The sequence below is a fragment of the Ips typographus genome, linkage group LG6 (assembly GCF_016097725.1).
Source record: "Ips typographus isolate SLU linkage group LG6, UJ_Ityp_2.0, whole genome shotgun sequence".
Lineage (NCBI taxonomy): Eukaryota > Metazoa > Arthropoda > Insecta > Coleoptera > Curculionidae > Ips > Ips typographus.
This window is the reverse complement of record NC_138427.1, coordinates 5,300,942-5,328,521: the sequence shown is the minus strand read 5'-3', so window position 1 is coordinate 5,328,521 and position 27,580 is coordinate 5,300,942. Positions and strand designations below refer to the sequence as shown.

Below are 27,580 nucleotides of genomic sequence, written 5' to 3'. Positions count from 1 at the left end.
TATGGGCTGCGCCTTTCTCAATGCAGCTGTGCGGCATTTGGTTGGCGGAATCCTTGACTGAATTTTAATTTCTTGAAGGTAAACGCTTGTAAATTATCAACCGACGTTTAATTGCTAAATCATTAGACTTGTTATTACACAGGAAAACTAGTAAATTACTAAATCATTGATCCACAAAATAAAACAACAGAAAATCAAGGTTAGTTATTTTGAATTTGAAATACTATTTAGTATGGTGGTAAATGAACACAAGTACAGTAAATGTGAAAGAAACATAAGAATGATTCAAATAAAATTGTCTTATTTATTGGAAAAGTCTGCAAAGCTTCAAATAAATTTGACCTCTCTCCCTTGTGATAAGTATTTGGTCGTTTTTCACTTTCTAGTTAATTTACTGTTAATCGAAAGATTGAATTAACTTTCATCAATAACACATCTATTACTTTCAAGATTGCAAACTGATCAAATCACCATTTAAAAAGGTTAAACAACAGTTGTTTGCTAGGTAATTAAAAACAAAACATTTTATCTCCTACCAAGAAAAATAATTTTTAAATACTGTATAATTATGTTTTTCAATTATGTACTCATAATTATTATTGGTTGAATAATTACTATAAATACAATAAAAACAAGAATTCAGTATGTTATTAACATAACAATTACTTTTCAGGTTATATTAATGTAATTATACATAATATAAGACATGCTTTTGAATATTTTAATGCATTGCTTCACGTTTGTTTGTTTAAACAGTCATTGATTACTGAATGATTTTTATGGTTCGAAGTTAACAAAATTCGATTTCTTTTTTTGTTTCAACCATTTGCCATATTCCATTGGACCAATTATCAATAAAGCAAATGCTTTATTCAACTCAATCGACCATTATGCTGAAACATTTCAAGTGAACTTTATCTAAAGAATCAACTTCTACTACTTTTACTTGGTGGGTGAAAAATCGATTAACTTCTTCTTCATCTGAAGGCGTTGTGTGTGTGTGTGTATATAAATTTAATAGATATTGAATGAAAGGAAGAAAACATTTTGATAGATTATGTCTCTACCCACTAGCATCTGTGGTAACCCTATTAAACATAAAAATCACATAATCACAAAATGGCTTAAAACATTGTGTCATTTCATATTATTTACATATTATCGCCTATACAAACCTTCAACACCTTTATCTCTATATACCTAATATAGCTATCTTTTCCAAATTTACTATTTTTAGTAAGTAATAAAAAGCTAGATCGTTACGTTCCTGTTTCTCAATAAAATACATTAACAGTGTGTTGTTTTCAAATGTTATGAATTCAATTTATTATTGTGTATGTTAAGAATCTTAAAAACATGTACAAATTAGACTTTTTCAAACATCTACAGGAAACAAGTTTAAAATTGATAATAAACATTGAAACAAAAAAAAAGGAGAAAAAACTTTCTAATTATACAAAAAAACTAATTATACATTCAAGTTTTGTCAAAATATAATTGGGACAGTTTTACATTGATTATATTGTGCATAAAAAATACTTACTAATATTTAGCTTAAGATATTTTTTTCCCTACCTAACCTAAACTACACAACAGTCCATATAACTTTCTCCAAAATATAGACATCATTTACGAACAGACTATCCAAAATTGACTTGTAATTACCTACCAAACAGGCAGAAGCACACTTTTTGCTACCGACCGTCATAAACCAAAATTGAAGAAAGCCGACAAAGTGAAAGACTTTCTCAGCAAGCGCAAAAACACCCTAATGTGCCGTGAAAGTGCTAACAAAACTCCATTACAATATTTTGACTTCAAACAGATAAAGAAAGTCACAACAAACCTTTTACTGCAGTAGTTCATTGAGGTATAAGTATCCTTTAGAAAAGAAGAAAGTAAACGCGTGTCGAAAATATTTAGGTACCTGAGAAAATTATGTAGAAATGTCTTGTTAGTTTGTTATTGCTGGTTTTTAGCTGTTGAATTATTACGAGATTGGGAAACTATTAAAAATGAAGTACCTATGCCTTTCAAGTTAGGTACTAGTTAAGAAGTTCCTAATACGATTTTTTTCTTGTACACAATCGTAGTCTTTTGATTTATTTCATTTTTATTATTACCTTTTTTTATAGAGTATTTTTTTCTGCTCTTTTCCTTTGCTTTTCTAATAGTAAAATTATCTCTCAACTTTTTCAATAGCAAGAGGTTTTCAAAACAAAATATGGACACTTTCAATTTTGTAAAGTATAATAACTTTTTGGTCAACTATAGGTTTGACATAAGACCTCTTATGATTTGACAATGTACTGAAATCGAAAATACAATTGTGTGCAATTGAAAAATACAGTAACTTCACAATAATTTGTTTTTTAATTTTTACTTTTTTTACAGAAGTGATTGTGAGAAAATGACTTCATTCAGCTGACCTGATTGAACAAAATAATACGGTAATAGACATGCTAATATTTTTAGATAGGTTGATATTTTGAGCAATTATATCTTTAATCCATACAGTAGATTGCAGATTTTTATTTTATTTTTTCTAAATTCTGATTTATTTAGAATAAAATCAATCATTTATACTTAATATTTAGTAGTAAAGAGTCCAACTAATTGAATCAAAAGTAATAATGGCTGTTTGTGCAATACAATATATTGTAATGCAGGCACCAGCATGTGGAAGTGATAAATTTGAAAAGGATTAATATCTGAAAAGCTTTTTATGCTTATAAAAGTTACATTTTATGATTATTTATGCAATTCGAATAACATTTTGTGTGGTTTTATCGATCGTAAAACTAATTTTTATTTTTTTTCATAATTATTTGAATTCCGTTACAAATATTCAGCAAATGAGTTTCCTGCTCTTTCTCAGAAAGTTCAAGGCAGGACGACTGCTTTTTATGTTCTACTTTATTTAAATTTTAATCCAAGAACTTTCAAACTAATCCAGTTTCTCATGTTGATAAGAAGTGATATAATAAATTAAAAGCGATAAAATTACCATTTGTACGACTATTAAAATAAAAACCTTTTAAACACCGCAAGATATGAACAAAACTGTACCGCCAGCAGCATTCCAATTCAGATTAGCTTTTATCTTCGTTTCTGGAGCACTTGCCATAAATAACCGATTTTAATGAGCGTCCCGACAACTAAATTGATGAAAACCAAAAAAATTCCAATCAGAAAAAGTCAAAATACAAGAAAATAAAATATCAGATTATTGGCTTCGACCGCAAATAACCTTGGGTGTGTGTTAAGGTTAGTGCATGCGCCCACACTCCCAGTTAAAATCGAACATCTCCTTCTCTGTCATTAGCATCGCAAGGAAACGTGCAAGGAAATGAGACAGAAGATGTAGGTATTGATCGGTATGTTGTATGTAATGAAGAAAGATGGCCGCTGTAGTCTGACCGCAGTACATTGGCGGGTTTGGCGAGTCCCGACCGTTTTAAAGCTGGATTCCATTTTTGTGCTTCAAGCTTTACAACGTTGCCAGATTTAGTTTCATTAAACTTTAATTTAAATGAATTTATTTGTGTCTAGTTAAATTAATGTTTTCAAGTATCGCAATTTTATTAAATCAGACTGTCTGAATAAAAGTTTACGAAGCAGAAAATCGTTTTTTCCAATTTGATTGCCATCGTAATTGTATGTTGACTCATAACGAATTGACACAAGGTTAGCTTTGCTAAGTTAATTGAAAGCGAAATGGATTTTCAATTTGAAAATGTTGATTGGCATTTAAGTAGTATAAGACTTGACAGGAAGTACATAAAGCTGTCATTCAGTACACTCAATAAACAGAAATCCATGTCTCAAATTTTAATGTTACAATACAGTTGTAAAATTGTAAAATACGGAGTGAAGTATAGGTAGTTAATTTTCTTATAGACTTAAATACTTATCATTGAACACCTTGGATTTTTTATAAAATATTTATGTAATATGTAACACCGAGTATCTGGACTAAAATGTGAGAAGACTTTTTAAAAACAATCGTTGAAACGTTTTAAAATAAGAGAAAGCTATTGAATCTGAAAACTCTAATACTACGTATACGTAGTTTTATTTTGAACCTTACCTTTATAATAATAGCAAGTGTCTATATTTCTAAGTCACTTTACAAGAATAGTTTTTTGACAATTTTCAATCAAGTATACATCAGCTAGTTCTGAACAAATTTGTGAACAAATTCAACAAAAATAATTACAATTTTCAGCAACTTATTATTGCAATTATCATTTTGTCATATTTTGTAAATTTTGAAAGTCGTTTTGTAACTAATTTCAACTTTCTGAACCGTTCCAGTTTGGAATTTAAACAATAAACTGGGTTTTTCAACACTTCTGTCATCTATTACAGATTACACATTTTTGCAGTGCAGACACTTATAAATTTTTCAATTGCCGTGTTTTTAGTTATTTTTTAGTTTTAATTTTACACAATAACTTTTAAATTGAAATTTGAACAATTCGGCATTATATAAGTTTAAGTTTTTTTTTTTTTTTGTATAATGACAATCTAAGTTTACACTATTTGGCATTTATTTCAATCAGTAGATTTAAATTGTCTGAATGTTTTCATCAGTGTGTAATTTAAACCATATTTAAAAGTACTTATAGTTTTCTCTAATTTAATCTAATTTTATTCTGTTGTGTATTTTCAAAAGTAAAATTAAGGTTTCTGGGCATACATATACAGCATAAAATATGATATTTTTGGACAATCCGGCTTATAATTATATTAATTAATGTCAATTTTGCATTCTACAGACTGTTGAAAAGCTTTAACTTTCCTTTAACAAGCTAGTAAGATTGCTTTTAATTTTCTGTACCTTTTTAACTGGGAATTTGGATACCAGATAGACTTTATCCCATTAAGTTTGAAGTATTTAGTTTTTGGACAACCTATTTAAAATTACCAAAAACAATGACCAATTTGAAATTTAAGAATATTTGTTTAATCCACAATTTAGGAACTAATTTGTAGGTCTCATAAATTAGTTTACCGTTTTTGAGTGATTTTCAGAAGAATTTAGGAAAAACAGCATACTAAGTTTAACTGTTACTTTTTAAGTAATATTTCTACTCTTTCCTTGTCGTGAATTTAAGGTAAAGAATCAATAACGCAAGAGAATACAGCATAAAGGAAGGCTTCATATCTCTTCATATTTTAGGTTATTGTAAAATCAGAGTGCAAATGTATATTCTAAATTTCTCAAGTTAAACGACAAAGAGAAATAAACAAAAATATTTGGAATCGAGCCTATTGAAACAGACAAAAGTTAAAAAAAGCAGAAATTAATTTCAGAAATGTGAAGTAGTAGTTAATTTTCACTAGGTCGAGTTGAAGTAGACAGGGTTTGTTGAATAACACAAAGCCATCTCACAGCAACAAACCCAATTACAGAAATGTTAAGGAATACTGGAAGCGCTGAAGTTTTTAATATTTCCTGAATCGTTGTTGGTATTTAATTAGAAATGATTTTCTTCCTCTTCTTATTCATATTTAAGATCTCGCGATCTGTTAGTTTTGCAGGTTCCTCTGGATCAGTTCCTGGGAGGTGGACTGCCAGCTGTCCTTCCATCTCTTAGGTGGTCTTTTCCCTATTGGTTTCCCTTCAAGTGCGATGCGTGGCAGTCTTCCCTCTTTCATTCTTCTCACGTGAGCGTACCAATATCTTCACTGGGTCGTGATAACTCGACAGATCCATACCCAGATATTTGAATTGTGAGACTTGCTCGATGATTTTGTCCTGAACTACCAGCTTACATCTTACGGGATCTTTAGCAAAGGTTATGCTTTTCGTTTTTTCTATAGATATGGTCATGTCCATCGCTTGGCTGACCTGACAGAATTTGTTTAGTTGTCTCTATAGATCGTCCTCCGTTTCCGCGAAAATAACTGCATCATCAGCTTAGCATACCAGGCTGATTCTTTTATTCTGTCCCATTCGGTATCCCATATTTAGTGATGATACTTCCTCTATAATTCTGTCCATTAAGAGATTGAACAGAAATGCGCTAAGGCTGTCACCTTGTCTGATGCCTCCTGGTGTCGGAATCTCTTCCGTATAAGTGTCTCCTGCCTTTTACTTTAGTCATCTTGTTCATATTGAGACTGCGGACTGCTCTTACGATGGTGACTGGCGTTTCTTTCGCTATCAGTATATTTATGATGTGGGAGAGGCAAACCCTATCAAATGCCTTGGTCAAATCGAGAAAGCAGACATATGCTGGTGTATTAAATTTGATTGATTTTTCTTTTAGTTGTGTGATAATGAATATGGCGTCGGTCGTGGATCTGTTTCGTCTGAAGTCTTATTGTTCTTCCCTGTTTGTTATTTGTGTTTTAAGTCTTTCCTTCAAAATGCCGGTAAAGAGTTTTTTGCTTGTGTTCAGCAGCGTTCCTTTCTTGAATATAGGGATAGTTATACTTTTTTGCCATTCCGTAAGTATTTTCGATGTTTCTAAAATTTTGTTGTAGAGGATTTTTAGATGCTTAAAAAAAGTCGTCAAAACAAGACATCTTAATTGGCATAATTTACAAACACTAAGAGATATTTAACGTTAAAAAAATATTGTTTTGCAATTTTTAACAATTACACTTCATTGTTATAAAGTGTGTTCATTAACCTTTACATTAAAAAATGCTCTACAATTTATGTTCTACAATCTTAACTAATTGCATATAATTATTGCGGTAATGCTATAATAAGTGGGTTAAACTAATTATATTACTCTGTAATTGCAGGGGTATGAAACTTGATAATTTATGATTGGCCTATAAATAATGTTCAAATCCAAATGGCCCATAATCCAAGGTTATAACAAAATAATAGCTTTGCAGTACTACGGTTGCTTTTTAAAATGTATTTAATAGGGATTCATTGTTTATCAGAAGCTCAGTTAATTTAATTTTTGAAAACTGACAACGTTTACATAAAAAGAAATTATTTTAGATGTTTCAGACTTTAAAACCAGAATTTATGGAAATATGAAACCTATCCCTATATTTTCATGTATCCGAACGTTCACAATATATTCCTGTCACATTTTATGCCTCTTTCCTTCACGTACCAACGAGATATTGGTTGCCAAGCCTAGGGCAATAACATCCACAACTTTATGTTGCCGTTTCTCGTTTCCTTTTGATAAAATACCGCGCTGAGCTCGCTCAATCTTAACGGCTTTAAAAAAGGGATTTGTTTCGGCCAACACTTGGGTCACACTCCAAATGACCCTTATATATTTTATACCGGGTAATGACCGCTGACATTGTTGTTTTACTGGTATAAACCCACGCATAGTTAATTTGAACCGGGTTTCTTTTGTTCCAGCTAAAAGCAGCCTACAAGATGGTGGAGTGAAGCAGTTGCGACCAACTTACAGACGATTTGATTTGAGTAATTGACATACTTATAAGCCTTAAGGTAGGTGAGAAGTTTTCTTATTAATTGAGTAAGCTTAGGGGTGAATTTACGAGACCAATTAATTCGTTAATCCTCTCCAGGAGAGTTAAAAATTTAAATTAGTTAAGCGAGAAAGAAAAAGACAGGTCTGTGCGGACGAAAGCCCATAAGATACGTAATTTAATGATGGCGGTTTGACAGGTAAACGACTTTAGAACCTGAAATGCGGCTGATAAACCCAACTGGTTTACTCGCATCATCAGATAAACATGTCAACTCCGCCCTTGGGTTTAATGGCTGCCACAAGAAGCGAGTAGATCTGATATGGCCAAAATATGCGAATATATTTTCTCATACTTGCTTTGATTTATCATACAAAAATCTCAAAACCAGTGGCGTGTGGTTCTTGCGTTGTATAGCCATAAAAAAAAGTTTACCTAAGAAGAACCTCTTTTAAATATTTTAGCATTTCCTGGGACCTTCCCGAAATTGGACTCCAGCTTTATCTTTGTTATTTACAACTTAACAACCCCGGGCGTATTACGCAAGGGCCAATTTAGTGAAGGACGTGGAAGGGCATCCCCCATTTGAATACGGACCCTTTTGCATAATCTTGTCGTTCTTAAAGGGTGCCTAAATTCAACCTTCGGAAATAAAATAAATCGTAAAAGCGGGGTGCGCGAGCCCATCCAAAAAGGCCGCATTCGTTATGCTTTGACTTTTTGCGAGATATTGACCGGTTTTGAATAATGTACCCTTTCACTTTCTGGGAATATTTTCAATTGTACTAGAGTCCTTTGAAGAATTTTTTTTTTGGTACCCAGCAAACCAAGGTTTTTCAAATAGTGACGCAAAATAAATGTTGCATAAAAAGTTGCACCTAATTGTTTTTCTCTTCAATTAACAACAATATATTTTTTACAATTTAACTATAAATAAGCTGTAACAAGTGGCATTACAAATATAGGTAATTTAAAAAAAAGTGATTGTTAATCTTTTAAGAAGATAATTTTGTTTATCATTTCCAATCTATATAGTTTTGTTCATCATATTGTTTTACTAGAAACAATGAAATAAAGCACTAAATAAATCAATTTCAAAATGTAGAAACTACAGAAAAGGATATAAGAAATCGAAGAAAAATAGATTGTTTGTATTGTTTATTAAATATGTTTGGAACCTCGTTTTTGAGTTTTTTCTTGGACTTGTGTCCAAGTGAGATATTAAAAGCTTTTTAAAAATAATTTGATGTTATTTTGCTTAAAAAACAGGGGAACTTTTTATACAGGTATGGAAGTTGTTCTTAAATAATTTGAGACAGAACATGAGACTATGCTTTGACTAGCATTTTTTTAAAAAAATTTGTACTTCTTGATTTTGAAAATAGTAAATTAATTTTTTTATACAATCGAACTGCAATTTTCATAAAATTAGATAATTTACAGTTTCCTTCTTGTAAACTTGTAAAGCTCTTTGATTCACGAAATCTTCACACTCCTTTTCTGCTTTGATGGCCAGATGGCGCTGCACTCAGTGTAGTTGAGAGCTTTTTAGACGAAGGTTCTTCACGCCATTCAGTCCAGAAGACTGAAATATACAGGGTGTTATCTGGACCTATATGTAGAAAGAAATGGTAAAAAATGTAGATCACTCACCTAACAAAATTCGGTTTGAATTAAGCAGCTAAAATTAGAACATTTTTACATTTGTGCTATTTTTTTCGTATTTTTATGTTCCAAAGAGTCACTCACTAAATTTCTTGTCAAGAAAATTACAGTGAGATCTATTTAATTTTATTTATAAGACCGGATTTAATAATAATAATACCCATTTCTTTTTAGACTGAAAGTTTTTATTACTGCCAATAAAACTACAAAATTTCAAAAAATTGTTCAAATATGGACAAAATAGTGGATTTAAACAAAACTTTTAACTCGACAAGTCTTTAAAACAGAGATATAGATAATAAACCACGTGTTTATATGAACTTTTCGACTATTTTTCTAAACTTACTCCAAGAATACACCCTTATATTTAATAGGTATAAAGTTAGGTTCATTTATAAAGTGACAAGTTGTGGTGGAGAATTAAGAATGATTTCTAGATTTTAACAGAAAATACTACTTCATAACTTATTTGTCTTTCTTGACAGAGTTTAAACCATTGCATGCATGTGAAAATTAATGCAAAAATCTTCAACTTTCATATAAAACAGTGTTTTTAATTAAAAAATAAAGCAATCACATTATAAACACTAAGCGTGCACATTTTAAGAAATACTGACGTTTCTTTGAGTTATCAATATGAACCATAATTGAGCCACTAATTATTATTTTCTAATTATTTGTATTGAAGACCAATTATCAGTAATCAGTAGTAAAATACAAATGTGAGGCATTATCCAATTCAACATGTATGAAAAGTTGTATACAAATTTATTAACAAAACCAAAACATCAGCATAAAAATTAAATTATTAAGTATATGACAACGTTTGTCACATTATTAGTGGAAACATTTACCGTTCTACATCTTTCATTATGTCCATTTTACTTTGATTTTTGCCATACCCATACTAATATTCTGAATATGTAATTATTCATGATGTCCTTGTAGTGTATCTATTTCAAGTATAAATTTCAAAAATTAATTGATTTGTTTTCAGTTTACTATTTGTACACTACGGTCTGCGTGAAATGTAATATGTAATTTATAGGTAGTTCTTTTGGTATTTTGAAGGATAGCAAAACCAAATTACTACCATTACTGTCTTCTATGTTTTTTTAAAGTTTTCAACTATAGGTGGGTTAGGTTAGTGCATTTCCGACTGCACTAACTAATAATACACTGGTACAACTAAATTTTACTTTAATAAAATGTTGCTGATACTCTAAATAACAATATGACCAATATTCAGAGCATTCCAAACAGCTGAAGATTTACTTGGGCACATACTGCACATAAACTATTATTCGTTTGGAAATTGGATAATGATGTCATTACATTATCGGCAATATATAAGAAGAAACATACAACAAAAAAACATAAACAAAAATCAAACAACACTTATTTATAGAGACTAACATAAATTTACTACAATAATTATAAAAAACTGCATATTTAACATTCTCTTCATACATAATTTGATGTAATATTTCTATATATTATAAGATGCTGTTTACACAGTCTTTTGTCCTAAAATCGTTTAAACTAGTTTGTTAATATCTTAATTTAATGACTCTTGCTCTAGTTAACCATTTTACAACCCAAGTGGGTCAACTAGACAAAGCCTTCTAAAATGAGAGTTTACAGGGAGTTGATTAAATCCTGGATGTAATTTCCTTTGTCCTCCAGACTGCAATATGTCTTTCTGTGGCTTTGACTTGACTTGATGACCTGCAATAGAACAAAATTAGTATTGAGGCGTGTAGTTACGTAATAACATAGTATGTAATAGGTATTGTTAACTAAGGTAAGCAAATAATTTATGTTTAAACTTATAAGTGTTACATAGTATAATTGTTATAATTACACATTTCAGGCGTTCAAGTACTTGACTGTTAATTAATTTTGAGTAAAAATACTTGTTTTGCTTCTATAATAAATTTGCAAAAAAAGTTATGGGACGTTGACTAGTTAATTAATAATTAGCTAGTTTAATAACGTAACATAAAAATGCCAGTTTTTCAAAACTATTGCGTTATGATTCGTCTTTAGAAATTTATTATAAACTTTATTTTTATTACAAACTGACAGAAAATATGATGTACCAACAGTGAATAGTCAAATATTCTTAAAATTTGAATTTCTAATGTGAGAAGGAACATTTTAAATTTTTTTATTTATTGTTATGCGCTTTATGATAAAATTCGTAATGTGAATTATTTCCAACCTACCTATTTTAAAAAACCTTCTTTTGTTTGTATACATATTTAAACATCCAAAATATTATTCATTCATGTATTTGCCTAATTTTAATTTACAGTTTTAAGTCTTAGTGCTAAGTCACCAACCTCTACTGTATAGATTACCTTTTCTACTCAGTCCTCAATATGTGGTGAAGGAGTTTAGCATCAGAATAGAGAAAAAAAAAAGTTAATAATTTCTAAAAGTATTTTATATTATCACTTTAGTTATCAAATTACACGTATTGCAAACCAATGCTCTAAGCAAAAATAGTGCAAAACCTTATAAGTGACATTGCAAAATTAATAGCTAGCGTTGATGAGGAAAATCCACAGAAATCAAACAAATATATGATGACGTAAAAATGAAATGTCTGCTGTAAATGTTTTGAAAAAACATTATACATTTTTGTTTTGGGTTTCTAAAAAAATACATTTATGGAAAATTTCAATGTTGTGTGTCTAACCTGTCATCAGTGGTTCTTAAAATGTGTATTTATACTGGATTAATGCTAAAAAGTTTTTTTTATACATCTGCGGTTTACAAAATGTGTCTCAAATTTTAGAATTTTTACTGTCTAAATTCAGTGTTACTAAATATGTTGTATTATGTGATTTTTTGATGGCATTTTTACAACTGATTTTCAAAGAGGTTCCTGGAGGAAGAATCTGTTAAAATAAAAGATTGATCTTTCACTTTCTTAAATTGGTGATTATTGATGTATATTATATGATATTATTCCAGAATTTATCTTCTAGATAATTTTATTCTATCATTTGGCGCAGAAATCGAGATTGGTGAATGCCTTTGACTAATCAAGTTGATTCCAATGAGACCAGTAAAAAATTGTAGTCATCAATCAATCTCTTGACTCAAATTATAGGATTGAAATGCATAAGGATAGTGCTAAAATATTTGAAAAACCTTATTTTAGCCCTGTATAGGAATCATACACTTATGAACTTGGCAAGTTTAGTTTAGACTGTGTTATTTTGCACCTGATCTGTCACATTCCAACTTCAACTTAGCTTAAGTTGTACTTAAAATCGACTTGAAAGAGTCGGGAAAACAGGCATTAATGTTTTGATATTAAGAACAAAAAGAAATGAATTTAAATGGCTTTTGTTTTCAGTTAAATATAAAAAACTAAAATTATGAGTTGAAATATGATCACTATTGGTTCTCTTTCATTGACATTAAAAAAATCGTTATTAAAAACAGGTTATACGAATACCACACCTGCTCGAGTGGTTGAGAACCCATTTCCATGCAAAATAGTCAGTATCAAAACAAGATTCCTCCGCAGGACTTTTGATAAAATGGAAACCCGCTCGAAATAAGTACCCAGACTAAGCGGCAATTCGTTCGACATTTTATTTGCTCCAGTGTCCATTTCAGAATTTAAATGAGCCGTATCTTTATAATCTTATTACAGTCCGCTGTTGCAGTTTGTGCAATTTAAACGGCAAATATAATTTCAGTTTCTTGTCTGCACTGACGTCACCAGCGGCCATGTACAGAAACGGATAATTTAATGGTTCCAAGTATAGCTAGGAAGTTTTTGCCTTATAAAACTTATCGTAGATGAAACTTTTGTCTTTTGTGCACGTACGTACCACGAAATTGCGACGAGACTAATATCCGAGCTGAACGGTCCAAACTTGGGTCGTTTGGTGTCGCACAAAAGGTTGATATTGCTCCGGGGATGTTACTTTAGACTGTGCGTTACGGACCACAAAACTCCGGAATCGTATTAAATCTGGAAAGTTTCTGTCTTTGCTTTGTTGCAGAATTATGATGGGTGGAAACGTCAATTTTCCTGAAAAGTAAAATAATAAAGGTCTCTAAACTGAATATATTCTTAGCACTTATCCCAATTAAACGCTATAGAATGGAACTAAAAATTCCCTACTATAATTTACTGGTCAATTAAAAGCGCCGCAAAAATGCCCATAAGCATACCCAGGCAATTTATAATTAAAAAAATAGTTTATAGACCAGAGAAAATACCGTTCGTTTCTTCAAGACCACCCAGATTGAGCAGCATCATCAATTTTGTGTAAAATCCTCTCGTCTTAATTATGGTACGTCCACCATGGAATGTTCCCAGACTGGTCTAAGCTGTAAGTTTATTGGATAGTTCTTAAAATGAAAATGCGATCTTAATGATGAGGTTCTGTTAGTTAATTTGAAAGATTGATCATTGATTGGCTTAATTAGGTTAATATTGAATTTTCGAAACGGAATGAAGATGGCTACTTATCGCTTATCTTTATAAGAGTAAGACCGGGTTTACTGAAGTTCTTAGTCGTAGTCCTAATCATAAACTTAATGTTTTACTATAAAACATGAAGTAAACAAGTAACCTGAACTACTTTATTTGAAGAACATACAACCAAGTTTAAAAATTCACTTTGATTTGTAAGTTGTGAAATGATGAGAGTAAAATTAATATTTTAAGAAGGTATAGTAGAAATATCTTCAATATATTGTTTAGAAAAGAGTTTGTAGATACATAAGTGTAAGTTACTATAGCTCCAAGAGCCTTCAAAGAAAAATCTGTTCCTTATTTCAAAAAACCTCCAAAATGTCTGAATTCTGTAATAAATAAGGAATATTCTTTGCATCTTATCGATCTAAATTAATAAGGAAAAGAAGTTAGAAATGTAGAAGTGGATTTTGAATAAAATATGAATTGAGTGCACATTAAATACCTAAAATGTTACCATGAAGGGAGATAATCGCATTATTACAAATTAGTGTCTTCCAAATCATTCTTCTTCCAGTCTTCCATACAATTTTCCAAGCCTTTTCAGATAATTTTGAAAGGTGTGTTTTAATAGTTGTACTTATATGGAAGTCAGGAACCTTGTAAATATTCAGTTACGTTCAATTTTAGTATCTGAAAGATAGGCGAATTAACATATCTCTAATAAACTATATTTTTAAAATTAGATTCTCTAAACATTTTTTCTGTCAAAAAGCTAAGTAGATTCTCATTAATCCAATGAAACAATATTTATTCTCATGAATTCTTAATAGAAAATGTTTTCAATATTTTTACCTACAAAAACTAAACCAAAAGTTATAATAAAGAGGAAAGATGAGTTCATAAATGTGAGAAATCAAGATTGTGATCATACTGGTCTTATACAAAAATCTATGGTGTTACATATTTAAATGTATACAGTTTATACAACTCACCATTTGCATGTGTCTATTCTTACGTTGGCTTCAATTTTAGACACTCTCCAGACATATTTTTTTATGTCCTTGACTTAAACACTAAAACCAATCCCCTTTCCTCTAGACTATTCATATTTTCGAGAGTTGTTGCCATCGGTTCCTGCACCCTCATACACCAACATTCTAAACAATTAAACGAGATAACAGAAACGGGAAAAATGTAGACAAATATTTACTTACCGGTTAAAAAGTTTATCAGACTGAGAGCAGACATACACAACCCAAATGCCGAACTTTCTGGTTGTTTACACCATGATGGCGTCGAAGCCAGGAGGCGGTCGAAAAAAGGATGGCCAGCTGTCTTACGTCACTCGGTATTCTTGTTGGGTCTCTTTCTTTTGACAGAGTTATGTCCGACATACCTGTAAGTATACCATAAATTTGAATAAAAGACACCCATTTTCAATTAGTCAAAAAAAAAAAATTTACTGTTCTAAAAGAGACCAAAATCTGAACTTAGTTTAAGTTGTTCTTAAAACCAACTAGAATGTGTCGAGAAATCGGGCATAAATAAATTTGCATCACACGCTCTTATGAAACGATCTCAAGAATGTTGAAATGACGCCAAACAGCTGAAATAGAAAATTATGAAATTCCGAGTTTTCCCAACAGAGTGATTACATCAGTTCAATTCTCTTAATTCCCCTGATCAGAAAACAAATGGTGCGACTCAATTGATAATCTTGGCTAAATTCGCAAATATAATCCACAAACCGTAAAATTAGCTTTTTACGGGCGTTTTATGATTGGAATCCTATGTCAAATGGCGGACGACTCTCGTCAATCCTTAACGGGCGATAAAAGGTTTACATTTATATTTAAACCACTCGCCGATCATTTAAGAGCTTCCATTTTATGCATCGATACCGATAAAAACTGCTATACAAAACCATGGGGAGTCTTAAAATTGACTTGACTGAAAGTGGAAGTATTGGATTTTAATCCACATAACATCAATTTGTAATCCGGCCTTAAAAAATTATTTTAAGCCAAATGTCCGTTTGATACTAATGCGAATTTACAACTGGATTGCATTTTTTAACAAACGGCGGCAGACGTTTTTGTTGTCGTCGCCTTGATACATAAAAGGTCATATTTAATATAGAAGAGACAAATTTGATCGCGTCGGCCTCCGTTTTGACCAGACTTGAACTTGGAATTATGCGCTGCTAGTTAAAATTCTTGCCCTGGTTATCATCGTAAACAAAGTTATGGGCAAATTTGACCTTTTTGGCCGTTGAAGTGCAACCACTTACGAACTAGAATGGTTTCCAAGTGATGACTTCATTCCAAGTACCGCCAACGGGATGGCTTGAAATCCACCGACCTGGGTGAAATGCACTCTGAAGTGGAAAATGCAACGATTAAGATAAGATTTATGACGCAAGATGCCGCATATAGTCATAAGTTGCGACTGCCTGGGAAATAAAGAGGGTATTTTGCAGATTTACTTGTGTTTGCATAGAATGCAGGAATCACGTATTCCTTGAATGTTCAGACTAAAAAAAATCATAAGAGCTTATAGTTATTTCCACATATTCCACTCTGTTTTATAGCTTGAAGTTACTTTACTGACTTTTTAATAATAAAGGCTGCAAAATAATGTAGGTAGGTATTATAACATAGCGTGACTGACAATTTGTAACTTATACAACTAAATTACAAGCAATACCTTGGCGCCCTAAATACTAATTTTTAAGTGAGAGATGATGTATATTTGACTCAAAAACGTGTAGGTATTCACTATTCTACTCATACTAATATCTTACGTCCTACTTTCTGCTTATTCTTAGTATCGCTTTGACAAATATGTTAATGTCGTTAAAACGAATATTTATATATCGAGTGTCTAGAAATAATGCTCAAATACTGAGAGATTCTACGAAAAATAAAACCTAAAACTCTAGAAAATTACAATAATATCTGTTGTAACCGGTTTTGTAGAGCACTACTTTTAAGTAATATTATTAATGTACTAAAATTTGATTGGTAGAACGAATTTTTGGATTGAATATTAACCTAAATACAATCAATTAAAGTGGGAAATGTTCAAAAACGGTTTTGCATTATACCTACTGACATTTCTATATTAATTAGGTTATTCACATAACTGAAAATCACATTACAATTGACCACGTTTAAAATCAAAAATAATAATAAGTATCAAGAATGAAAGTAACATAACTATACAACTTATTTACGAAACAGTAATTATAATATGATACCGAAACCTTAGAGGGAGCTTTTGTCTGATTGATCTTTTTTAACGTTGTTTTGACATTAAAAAAAAAACCTTTAAACGGGTGTATCTCGGTTATAAAAGTCAAAATTTAGTAAATAATTTCAATATTGTACGCCATAATTCAACACAATATAGGTATGCTTAGCTTATGAGATATTAGCGAAAAACTGTAATTAATTTCGAAACTTTTAATGTTTTGGCTACTTGGTAGATAATAATAAGTAAAGATGTTAGAATTTCCTCAAATAATATGTGAAAGTTCCGATTTTTTTCCAACTACTCTACTACTACTGGACCGTTATTATAGGGTGGTTCTCTATAGAAAAAAATTAGTATTACACCAACCAATTGTGAAGAATCACTTCTTGACATTTTTCCAATTATTTTTAACCATCAATCGGTAACAAGGTTTTTAAAAACACATCTAAAAGTCCTAAGGGCCTAACCACTCGACTTCATAAAAATCCGGTGTCACTTAATTGACTATCGTTAAAAAGAGCTGATGATAAACCGAAAAATGTTATCTCCAAGTGGCACACTCGACTCGAAAATTGGAAGGAGGCTAATGAACCAAATAGGATTAGATGGCGTCGTGGTTCGGGTATTCGAGGCACGATTTTTACTCTTTTTTCCAGCGAAATAACGTCAAAAGCTTTAGAGTCCGTTCCTTATTTACTCCGTTCCAAGACGACGTTCACAGAACATTAAATTCAGCTTAAATTTGAAATCTGCACCACCGTACGGGATTAGGGACGTCGCTTCGCGACTTTTATTTGAAATGCTTTTTTAGTATTCCAATGCTGTTTTAAATTCTATTCCAGTGATACTTTGTTGCCGTGTCCATTGTGTTTTAGAAACCGTTTCCACGTTTGAATAAAATGTTAATTCGTTATTATTACCATATTTAGGAAGCATGCAAGTGTCATAATTTGTTAAGTAAACCATCTTGTTGCTATTAATATTCAATGCTTTAACGCAAATAAATCTGTTTTATGGAAGGCGGACGTTCATTTTGTATACAAGTCCTAAAACGTCTAGAAAGATTATTACACATCTATTATACTAAGCTGAAATAGGCAATTTACAATCAAAAGCACATCATAAGAAAGTTGTAATATTTAAAAAAAACTCTATAGTAAGAGGAAACATTCATTACATTTTTGGACACGAAAACAAATTTTGGGAATAAATTTGTATTTATTCAGTAGTATTTGACGTTATAGTAGCATACATGTATTGGATATTTTAATTAGTTTCAAGACAAATTCGATGCATTAGCAATGCAGCAATTTAGTTAAATGGAAGCAAAGTTGCGCATTTTACTGCTAACTAATTTGTTTTTTAAGAGTTTCTGGTAATGTCAGATTATGTACCGTGTCATCAGCTAAGATAGGACGTCGGTTGTAATTAGAAACTAAATTTGTTTTGAAAAAATGTTTGAAACCACAGTTTTTACTATATTTTCAACCGTTTGCTACTATAAAAATTTCCATGTTTACTAGTCAATATCTCAATATTTAGAGAGAACGTTCTGGTTTTTATTTGACCGTTAAGGAACAGTAACATGTTTCGAAAAATTATCTTGACAACCCAAATACTTCTTGATGTCTTTGACAATTCAAAGACCTCAAGAAGCATATTAAACTAGATTTGACAATTTTGGGACAGGAAAAAGGTTCCAGCTTTTGTTTTGACAATTTTAACTCTTCAAACAGCATTTTGAACTAACTAAACAGTAAAAATCCTTCCAGCCTTTATTTTAACAAACTAAAACTAACAGAAACGCATTTTGTATTACAGACAGTTTAGGAACAGTAACATGCTTCTACAAATTATTTTGACAACCCAAAGTTCTCAGGAAGGCTTTAGATAGCGTTTTTGACAATTCAAAAACATCAAGGATTCAGTTTTACAATTTACGGACAGTAAACAGTTTTATGCATTAGAATCATTCTAACTTCGAAGAGAGTAAAAATGCTTCCATCTTTTATTTTAACAGTTCAAAACCAACAGGAAGGCTTTATTCAACATTTTTGACTGTTCAAAATAGGAGAAGCCTTCTGGCTTTTATTTGACAGATTAGAAACGGTAGCATGATTTTTGATTCAATTTGACACTATAGGGACAGTAAAACGGCTTCCAGCAGTTTGTATAGTATTTTGACTAACTAAAGACAACGAGAACGGCTTTTCTATGACACTAAAAAATGCTTTCAGCCTTTATTTTGACCAGCCAAAACCAATAGGAAGGCTTCATACAACGGTGTTTTGACTGTTCAAAAACAGGGAGAAGCCTTCTGGCTTTTATTTGGCAGTTTAGGAACACTGACATGTTCTACAAATTATTTTAACAACACAAAGTTTCCAGGAAGGCTTTAGGCAGCATTTTTGACAATTCGAAGACGTTAAAAAGCATTTTGGTGTCATTTTAACAATTTAGTTATTGCTGCTAGAAACCAGCCGATCAATCAATCAAATTGTGCTTGTTTATAGAATCAAGTTTTTATTGATAAAGTGAAATTACAGATTACATATTACAAATATACAATTTTACATAAATCAAAGTCAAGAAATATTATCAAACCCAACCAAAGTTTGACTTAAAAGACAAAATAACTTTTTCCCTCAGAGCCACTGTAGAAAACAACGAAATATAATGGCAAAGAAACTTTTTGAACTTATTTTGTACTTTGGTACATTATTTGAAATTTTACTTTGAAAAAAATGAATTAAAAGGACTCACTTTCTGTATATTTGTTAGTTATGTATGTTGTTATTTATGATCAAAAGTCAGATTAACTAGGTACACTAACTTCTGTATGTGTGTTAGACTTATTTCCTAAAATAAAAATAATACAATATTTCTTACCTACCCCGATATTGAAAATAGTAAAAACTATTAATCACTGTAATAAATTAAAGATTATAGGTTTTATGTGGGTTTTTTAACTATTGCCAGTTTCTGAACTACAACTTGTCACACAAAAATTTTTTGATCAGATCTACAAAACGAGGTTAGTCCTGATTTTGACAGTAAATTTCCTTGCAATGTTTGAAGAATATTTGTTCGAAAAAGTGCCAAATACTTTATCTTAAACCACTGAATCAGATTTAACAACTGTCAAATAGTCTATCACTTCACCAAACTGTTCTTCACCAAACATTTTGTATTAAAACACAACAAAGTCTAACTAACCTCAAGTTCTCTTGATCTAAACTGAAATTGTATGGTTATCTGACCCACAACCCTACCAGACTACCGCACTTTCCCATATTTTTTTTCCACACATATTTTGCCAGTAAGAAACCACCGTAGAAAATCGCCTCGTCACGCTTGCAAAGCCACTTTCTTTTCTCTCTCCGAATTTCTTTCCAGGGAATTGTAAAATTTCTCCATGCATTTAAATGTTTTACTTTACGCCGCCCCGGTTCGTTGTAAAATCTGAGTGCAAAAAAAATTTGAATATTTTTTCATACCAATAAATCTCTTAAGAAGGCTGAAAGAAAGGGGTGGTAGCAAAAAAAGTGAGGTGCTCTGCGGGGTTTGTATTCTGCCTAATTTAAAGGGTGAAACCCCAATTTTTTGCTTGGGTTTCTATTTTATTATTGAATATCGGTTTTGGTTTGTACACTTGGCAACAGGGTTTAAGGTATTAAATTTTTCGCTTTTTTATAATTGGCGGCCGTCCAGGTACCACGCTAATAATCTCAATAAAGTCCTTATTTAGTGGCAGCTGATGGGTTTGGGATTTTTATGCCAATTCGAAAACCCGCTCGAACGGGTTGGTTTATATGGCAGATGGCGACTGCAACTTTGTTGTAAAAAACCTAGTTTATTTGGCGTTCCGAGATAGAGCTCGAATCAGATGAGAAAAGGCCACCGCATCATCAATGACGCAGTTTTTAAAACTATTTCTTTCTCCTTCTACAGTTGCCGTCGCATTAGATATAATCAGAGGCGTCCTATTAAAATATTCCCGAAAATATATTGTTAAGCGGTCAAAAAGCCACTTGGCAACGTAGTACGGTTTTTACTTGGACACAATTAAAACAGATGCGGCAGCGGCCAGGGACATTTGGACCTTTTTATATGCTTTTACTAGCCGGCACTCTAAACGGTGTTGCCAAGTTTAAAAAAATGTAGTGGCGGACAGGGAGACTTAGGGGGTTAGGTTAGGTTCCGTTTTAGTCTGGTGTTTTGGTTGTATTGTTGATGGTCGCAGTTGAAGTTCACATAGTGTTATGAATAAAAAACGTTATTTTGTCAAAATGTCTTTCAAAAAGGTTGGAAAGAAAGGTGTTATCATATACAGCCAAGGCCGTGAAATCGTCAGTAACGTCTTACAATTTATGAAGAAAGAAGCAGAAGGAGTTTCCATTCCTTTGAAAAACTTGTTGTCTTTTATTTTCTTTATTAAAAACGACGAAAATGTTTCATTTTACTGATAAAATAATAGCACGCCACTGACTGGCTGCAACAACTTGGAAAGTAACGAGAGCAGCAATATTTAAAGCGAGACGTACAGAGATCGTGACATCATCGTTTGATGACGCCTGTGGCCTTTTCTTAGCTGACTCGAGCTCTACCTGTACGTACACATATAAAATATTAAATTTTATTGAAAGTACTCTTGCACAGCTTATCGTTGTCGGCTTTACGACGAATGCACCGAAACTAATTACCATGTCGCGTTGGTTGCCTAGAAGATAATTAAAGTCCAAAACTAAAAACTTTCATTTTACCCTCTACTCGCTAATTACAACTGAATTTAGTGTCGCTCTAAACAACTCTGATTGAATTTTATTGGTCGGGCACATGGACCCCATCAAAAGGTCTTAATTGCACAAGTTTTTAGTGATACAGACTAGCCACGTCAAGTGCATAATGGATTCAATACCCCCACATGTTCGTGTAGCCGGGGTTCGTTTATGAAATTTGCAAAATGACTTTAAATAATTTATGTGTCTACCAGAGTTGCAGTTGCAATAAATGCCATTTTATTTGACTAAGTTAACATTCAAAGATTTAGTTATAATTACAAAGAATTTGAATTATCATACTAATATAGGGTTATTCACGTTATTCGACACGCAAAATTGTGACTAAAGTATTCACTTTCAACAAAGTTTTGATTCTGAGATGGATATAGACCTATTGGAGGTATCTTTTAAAAATATTTTTAAGATGTACCGGTTGTTCCAAATGCAGAAAAAGTATCAAAGTTGTATTTTTTGAAATGAAATACCTAATATTTTATTTGTTTTTCTGAATCTACGTTAAAAAAGTAATTGAGGTTTGATACGTCTTTACAGTTTCTTAGATATTCGTTATTTTGTAAAAATTTAGAACAAATTTTAAGGTTTAATCACTCAACCTCTGTTTGATTTTTATTAATCAAAATTGGCTTGGGATCATTTAGATCAAGTTTTAGATCAAAAATTATTGAGGTCTCCTATGGCTAACTGTTCACGTTTTCTTGGAAAGTCAACATTTCTCGAACTTGCACCGATTTTGAGTGATTTTTGATACCTTTTAGCAATTACCACAGATTCAAACTGTTTTAAATGACAGCTTAAATAGCGAATGATTCAAAAACGGAGTAGATATGTTTGTGTTTGTAGTCGAATGGTCGCCGTTTTAAACATTTTTTATTAATTATTTGTGTAACTTGTATAGCAAATTTACAAAGTATTAAGCCATTATTTTATTCTAAGCTTTACTTAAATTAGAACTATAGATATGTAATTGGAAAAGATACCAAGTGAACTTTGAACGATATCAAAAATCAGTTAAAGTCAGCTCTAGTTTAAGAAATGTCGATTTTCCAAGAAAACATTAATAATTAGCGGTATAAAATTTTTGCATATAATGTAAACATAAAATGGGTGGGGTTCCATTTGATTTTGACAAGTTTATACTACTTACAAATTTTAGTTTTTGAGTAAATTTTTTAAGACTTCCTATTATGAGCTAGACAATTTATCACTTTTGGATCATGAAAGTTAATCTGTTATCAGCAAAAAAGCCAATTTTGGTCAATATAACTCAAAGGAAGGTTGAATGTTTAAATGTTAATATTTGTTGTACATTTTTACAAAATAACGAATATCAGAGAAGCTGCAAAGTTGGGACCTATCAAACCTTTTATTTTCAATGTAGATTCTGAAAATAAAGTAATACACTAGGTGTTCCATTTGAAAAAACATAACTTTGATACCTTTCTCTTATACTTATGAATATTTTTGAAAGATACCTCCAATAGGTCCATCCCAGAATCAAAACTTTTTTGAAGGTGAATAGTTAGCGATAATGGATGGTCAGATTCATTAATGAAGAGTTCATTAATCGAAGATTTTACGAGATAATCTTCATATTTTTAATGATCGCGAGTATAGTAAAATGATTACATACATGTTAATCAAGGAGTCACATAAAATTGGTTTTTTGTTTGACTTTTAATGCAATTTATGATTTTTGTAACGATTGCACAATACGATGTTCCTATTAGAAAATTGAGCATACAAGAGCCAGGATATAATTAATTTAAGAAGTTTAGTAGTTTATTGTAAAGTAGCAATTTTTTACCATATTACTGAATAGTATTAATTTCATATTATGCCATGCTATATTGTTGAATATTCAAAACTGACAATTTGTCATACAGTCATCTCAGAAAATCTCATTTTAAGTTTGAATTTATATACATTGGTCTTAAGGAGCATGACAAAATCATAAATGGTTCAAGTTTTTGGTTGTCCACGATCTGTTCACGTACTGTCAGCACAATTCTACGACAAATACACTTGTAGAGGCCAAGCCAGTAACTAATTCTGATCAACTCAATACTTACTGCAATTTGGGATATAATCTATAAAAATAAACGAAACAAGTATGTAACTTACTAAACTAGCTAATAGATGAAATCGCTGATAAAAATTGGTTAAGTTGACAAATAAAATTACAATATACATATTTTTCGTGGAAATGTTATCTGCACTAACTGAAACATTTATCTGTCTAACTTATAACGAATGATTGATTTAATTTATTTTTTGTTACTGCACTGTGTAAAGAAGGCATTATGTGCCGTACTTCAAAAGATATATTACTAACATGTGTAACTGACACAGTGCAATAAAATCGAATGCGTATACTGTTCAAAAAACAATATTTCATTTTGACCTACTTTCATTAAAACGCACTTAAATGGGCCAATTATGTGTGCCGATGCCTTCCAACAAAACACTTACCAACACGATTTGACATAATTAAAACAGTTTAACAGCTCCATAAATAATAATCGGACAGCCCACAACAATCATGTCGGTTGTTTTGTCGTTTAACAGACGTACGGTACGTATCAAGGTGTCCATCTGTGGTATATGGAAATTTTTCTCTGTATGACAGAAATCAAAGTAAAATGGAATGACGTAACAAGGAACGTCATTCCAGTTTACTTTAATTTTCGTCACATATACAGGGTGAGTTGATGTTTATAGTGAATGGGATCTCGGAAACTATCACAAAGTCGGTTAAATGGGGAAAGAAATGCAGTTTTAGAAGACCAATTCAAAACCGTCTTTCGTTTTTTGAAAAAGTTCATGGGTCACTAGATATATCTAGCAAAAACCAAATTTTGTCGGTTTTTTTTAAATTCATCTAGTCAATTTACTGCTTGTAGAAAAATGATGTTCAGAATTGTTTTAATCATACTGGAAATTAACAGGATTAAAACATAATTTGGGCGGTATAAACGGTTTGGATTCAGATTTGACAAATGGCAGTTACAAGACAAGATTGAAGCCATTAAGTAAACAACAACTAAATTTAACTTATTAAATTATGAACTTGCAAATAATAGAAAACAAAACAATTCGGTTAGGTTAGAATTCAATTTTTTTTCTCTTTCAGTCATATTGCTGTCCTGTTTTGGTTCTTACTGATTGTAGAAGCTGATCTTCAATTCTTGACTGTTCGATCTGCTTCTTCGATCACGAGATAAACGGGTCGTATTTTATTTAAATGGGCTATTCAAAACATAACCTAAAAAATCGGTTTTTGTTATCTATACTACAAACTCAATGCACGATACTGACATAGGAACGAACGCATGTTGTTCATATAAATGCAATGCACAAAACGCATCCCAAGTGCATCGGACCGGTACACGCAAGCGTCGTTCTGCTCTCCTGATACCAAGTATGTAGCTCGGAGTCATACACCCGACCCGACCAGGTCCACCCAGTGCACTTCGAGCTGCACCGTAATTGTTCCGTGACGTCATTGCAATGCACTTTTCTGCAAACAGGGGGGCCCCACTCGATTCTTGTTACCTACCTTGGCGAGAAAAGTGGGGCGATGTTTTTATTTACAACTATAGCAATTTACAGTGTTGCTGATTTATTTTGATAGTGGCCATTTTGGAATTTTATTGCCTTTGTAAAAAACTGCCGCATAAAGTAGTGTAAAAAGTAAATTAATTAAATGTACGGTACTAATTAATATTATGAGGGTACTAAATTAACGTTAATGCATTCAAAACTAAAGCTTTTCACACGCTACCCAAAGTAAGGTCATTTATTGACCTTTTGATCCTAACCTTTGACAAAATCCTTTCACTTACTCACACCCACCTTATTATTTCACAGTTTTCATAAATACAGAATATATTGTACATTTTTATTTATCTTTGTTGTTTTTTAAGCTTAAACCTTCAAAATGACTGGTGGTGCATACGGATGTAAAGGAGCCTGGCACGATTCCCCATGACGTAATTAGAGACTCTTCAATTTCGTAACGTAGCTAAAAGGCTAGAGTCGGGAGGAGAATGATTATTCATTCTTTGTAACCAGTGCATTGTTGCCAAAGATATTAAAGATTTCCTAATGATGTTTTGTATCAATCAACTATTTTTTGTTAATTTTTATGTTCTGTTGGAGTATGAACAATTGCAGACCTACAAGGTAAGAAGCTGCAAAAATATTTTTTTTGTGTGTCTGATGTTAATTTAAATCAATGAAACAACTTTAACTTTAAATCAATGTAACTAAATAACAAACATTCTGTATTTTAAAGTGAATATGGCAACCTGCCACCTGCAACACATTTGAATGTGATTCAATGAATGACAGTTGACACTTTGGTAAAAATTCTTGTAAGACCATACATATTTTGTTTCGCTCAGTTTCTCAAATTTTTGAGGTTTAAATAGTTCTAACCCAACTTACCTTAATCCAAAAGGGATGTTGGAGATACAAAGTGTCAAAAGTAGAATTTAGTTTTTTGTCAATACTTTTTTTTTATAATTAGCGTCGTGTTTTAATATTCGCCTAGGGGAGATATTGTAGGGTGAATAATTAAAATCTCATTTAATTTTTAATGTAAGATTTAGAGGAAAGTTTTATAAAAAATTTTAGTAATTTCAAAATCAAAAAGATTTTGATAATATGATAAAAATCAAGAAGAAAATTTCAACATTATATATTATTTCACATCGTGTATCTTTCTTAATAATACCAACTTTAGGTATAAAACAAACAATTATCATTTTAATGGCAGGAATATGCTATAGCTCTATGTCCCCTTACTTATGGTCCACCCTGTATAGACAAACATTTGATCAATACCTACCTATCTATTTGTCTTAATTAGGAAAAAAATAAATGACTTTTTTAATCAATATTATTGCTTACATTTTCATGCAGTTTCAAAACAAAAATAAAAAGAATTACTTTCTATTCGAAGAAGTTGAATATTGTCTTTTTGTAACGCTCTGTACGTTGAAGTGTTTTTTCTAGATTTGATGTTTCAATTTTTTAATACATTTTTTAAAACTTTTTACTAGCCTTTTTTTGTGTTAACAATGTTTACAAAGGCTCATTAAAAATAAAAATGTATTTATATTTCTGTAATTTGTACCATATCTGGTAATTTTTTATAACTGTTAGTTTTTTCCAACAAACCACTTGACTATAATTTCTATCAAAATTTTCTGATAGAAAATTGATGAACTGGACCGCGTACATCGAAATCTGGACTAACAAAAACTGGAAAACGTGGTGGTGGACACGATTCGCCGATCGCGGCCAGATTAACTCCACCCACCAAAAAAAGACCAAATATAACAAAAAGGAAAGAGAACCTGGCCCGAAAACAAATAAATAATAAACAAGCCGCATGTCTTTTTGTTTTATTTAAACTAATATGAGTGCATTTAGTATATTTCGTATTAGGAGAGCAGCGAGATGCATCGGAGGACGCGGACACGAGGATGGCCCCCGCGGGTGGACTTCCTGGTGCATCGGTGCATCCAGATAATCGCGGTCGATGCCCGATAATTTCCTTGTTTTGGGGTTTTATATATTTTTATTGATTTGGTGGTCAGATTGTGAGGGAGTGATGATGGTATTTTAGCTTTAATACATAAAAACCACTTATATTAATTAATTCCGGCAACCTGATGATTAATTTATTAATATTTATTAAAGCATTGTAGTAGGAGATTAGGAAGTTTTGGATATAAAAATATAAATATATTTATTTAAACCATGGCATGACTTTTAATTCGATTGAAACAGATCAAAGTGCTAAAAAGTGCCATGTGCGTTGGATTGTACTAACATTTATAGTGTTGTTAACGTTTTATTACACAGCGTGTTGCATTCACACTGTTGGCCAATTAGAACATACAATACAACTCCTACACAATTTTTCTTAAAATTCCTTTAATCTTTCCAAAACTTTTAAATCCATAAAACATTTAATACA

The 27,580-nt window shown here is 31.5% G+C and overlaps 1 protein-coding gene and 1 long non-coding RNA gene across 4 annotated transcripts in view; one reads left to right on the top strand and one right to left on the bottom strand.

Annotated features, from left to right (window-relative positions):
- Positions 1-27,580, top strand: part of Abd-B (Homeobox protein abdominal B) — a 74,821-nt gene that overhangs the window by 28,274 nt on the left and 18,967 nt on the right. For all 3 annotated transcript variants that reach the window (XM_081981610.1, XM_081981608.1, XM_081981609.1), the window contains exon 2: positions 7,349-7,441. The gene's annotated coding sequence lies outside the window, so the exon portion shown is untranslated. The remainder of the gene's footprint in view (positions 1-7,348; positions 7,442-27,580) is intronic.
- On the bottom strand, positions 10,271-14,931 carry LOC145730492 (uncharacterized). Its single transcript, XR_014178628.1, has 4 exons — positions 14,752-14,931; positions 14,530-14,694; positions 12,942-13,144; positions 10,271-10,815 (listed from the first exon to the last, which is right to left on the bottom strand). It is a non-coding gene; the product is annotated as an uncharacterized LOC145730492 (long non-coding RNA).